Below are 2,961 nucleotides of genomic sequence, written 5' to 3'. Positions count from 1 at the left end.
AGAAAGATGTCCGGCATTCTTCAAGTTTCGCTTGTATTTTACTCTGAAGAATTTTGAGAGCATCATCATTGTTAGCATCTTCTGCAGATTTTCGAACCTCCCTGATCTCCATGAGCAATTCTGGACTAGGCACAGTTGCTACCTCATCAACATGGATGCCTTGCATGTGCAACTACATATAAAGAGCCATCAAGGGCTGCGCAGAACCATACAAGTCCATGTGAAGTGAATAATTAAGTGAATCCATGAGATTTTTTTTATTGGCACCATGAAATGAGTGTGCTGTTGGATTAGAGAGTTGTCTGAGTAGTAGATATCATGCTCTGGATAGAGGCTTGAGAATCACATTATAATCTTTGATCACCTGAGCAGATTGTTGAGCCGAATACTCCTTCTCTTCCAATAGATCCTGGCTTTAATTGGTTGTCGATTTCTTCTAAATTCAGGGGAGCCAAAACATCATCTATAACAGCTCTAGCCAGGAAAAGGGCTAGTTCATTTGCAGCATCAGGTATGTCTAATGCAGTGTCCTCAGCAGATTCTAATAGCAAAACAAAACAATTCACAATATCCTCAACTGGAAACACCTCTGTATAGAGAGAAGACAACGAAACAGAAGCCATTTCTTTTTCTCTATTCTTTCTGTCCATAGCTAATGTTATAAGCCTCTTAACAAAAACTGCATTGAAATCAGGGGCGGCAAGATCTTCTAGACTCCTTGTGACTTCAGAGATATCATCAGGAAGGAAGTACTCTTGAATAATAGTCACTGCCCTCTCCTTGAATAGCCTTGCATTATCATGCTCTGCAGGTCCATTCTGCTCACTAGGGATGGACTTAATAGACGCTGGACTAAGCCATCCCTCTGTTGTTGCCTTCAAAACCAAAGATTCAAACATGTCCTTTGCATTGATTATGTCAAGTGACAAATCATCTATAGTATCAGCAAGCCTACCAAAAACCTTTGACATCTGACTATATGTTATTAGACCCTCCTCAGCAGATTCTTTCAATAGAGCCAAGATCTGTGGCTCTGCACTTCTTCGTTCCATGACTAAAATTAAAGCCCTCTTTACGACTTCATGATGAAAGAAAGGAACATTCAAATATCTTATACAATGACAAGCTTCTGCCTTATCACCACTCTCAACATACTCATTCAACAAGTCGCTTATCTTCTTTTTTACTTCTTCTACTGTGATGTGGGTACTGCCACCCCATTGACATTCAATAATCTTTGCATGAAGAGGAGCTAATAAATAGCTTTTCTCTGCCTTTGAATTACTTCAACTCCCTTCAAATCCTCCGGTAGAGATTTCAAGGTTTTGGTCAGAAAAGCTAGAGGAAGTATATCATCAACTACTGCACGAGCAACAAATAATGCTAAAATATCTACTGCTTCAGGGATATCCAAGGCCAAGTCATCAGCTGAGTCCAGCAATTTGCTAAAACCTTTGCTAACCTGCTCAGGTTCAATCACATCAGCGTACAAAGAAGACAACAGCACTGCAGCCATCTCCTTTTCTCGGTCATGCCATAGAGTTGGTGTATTTACATCATTCTCGCATACAGACTTCTTTGGCTTTATTACTCCATTAGGAGGCCTTGTAATGTGTTTGTGTGTTGGTGGGAACTTGTAAATAACAGAGAGCACTTGATTGTTTGTAATATTTTCCATCCCCTTGATAGGCGAAGTGAAGATAGGGGGGCATGCTTCTCCATCGCAAAGGCAAAAGAAACCATTCACTCCCCCACTAGCTCTAGGATCAATTTCTTCATTTACTCCAAGTCTTTTCTGCCCTGAGATGGCTACCTTGATCAAAAATTGAAAAAACATATGGTGACAATGGATGGCTCCCGGTCACAAATAACAAGTCATACATCACAGTATTTCTATGCATTTCCTCTGCCGTCAAGGTGCACTCAACCTTGTTAACCTCCGTGAGTAGGCGAGCTTCATCAATAAAAGGTAATTTTGCAACACCCTGCCAAGCAAAGCATTTACCATTTATGTCTATCTTAAAGTCAGTAGGATAAAAGTCAATAATAGGTGAGTTTGGATCAATCATCAAGGGTCTATAATGTTTCAGGAAGATCATTTGCACTTGCAGCTGGAAGAGTTCCCATGAGCTGATTGAATGGTTTGAATGGCTTCCCTAGTTTCAAAGTTCATCTCCAACTGATTCATATCCCTCAGATCAGATGGAAACGGAGCATAGTGATATGGATAAGCTTGACTCTTTCCATTGGCGCTGATGTAGGCGAGACCGCTTTTGAAATATTTTATCCTCATAGGACCCAATAGCTTGAATAAAATGCTCCACTCGCTTCAAAATTGCCTCTCCTGAATCTGTCAAATAACCACCCATTGCCTTGAACTCTTTCTTGTACACCGCCATTAGCAAGTTTAATTGCTCCCTCACGGATTTCCAATGTAGACATATGTGGTAGGAAATCATTGCCGACGAAGAAACAAATAAAGATAAAATCATCAACAAGCTGTTTCAAAGTCTATCTGAAATGGAGGGTTTGGTATAATCAGTCGGTAGTCTCTTGTCCATCTGTCATTTGAATAAAAAACCAATTTTCAATAAAGTTAGCTTTTAAACTAAATTTAGCCTTGAATAAAGGGAACCGCCATTTCCAGCTGCGATGTAGCCTGCTATGCCAGATGTAAGAGTATACATAACACCAAGAGCCATATATAGGGCTCCCCTTTCAGCAATGCAACACCTCGCATGGCAATTTGAACTTGAAGGCGATTTACCCCATTGTCAGGTTCAGCATTCCATTTTTTTTCCAGATACCAGGTGTCTTACGAATGGTTCCATTTCCACTGCAAGGTAACACGCTGCTTCCATTGCACGTTGGGCTATGATTAGGCACTTATTACGACATTCCTGAAGCTCACGGCAAAGTTCTGCATTGCTTGCTTCCAACCATGAAATCTTTTGCTTTAGT

The 2,961-nt window shown here is 40.6% G+C and overlaps 1 pseudogene; it reads right to left on the bottom strand.

Moving 5' to 3' along the window:
- Positions 1 to 347: 347 nt before the first annotated feature.
- Positions 348 to 2,399, bottom strand: LOC149227625 (MA3 DOMAIN-CONTAINING TRANSLATION REGULATORY FACTOR 4 pseudogene; annotated as a pseudogene).
- Between the last annotated feature and the right edge of the window lie 562 nt (positions 2,400 to 2,961).

The sequence above is a fragment of the Pinus tabuliformis genome, chromosome J (assembly GCF_031772625.1).
Source record: "Pinus tabuliformis cultivar Carrire ecotype Pingquan chromosome J, CPIR1, whole genome shotgun sequence".
In the NCBI taxonomy this organism is placed as follows: Eukaryota; Viridiplantae; Streptophyta; class Pinopsida; order Pinales; family Pinaceae; genus Pinus; species Pinus tabuliformis.
This window is presented reverse-complemented; position numbering and strand designations above follow the sequence as displayed.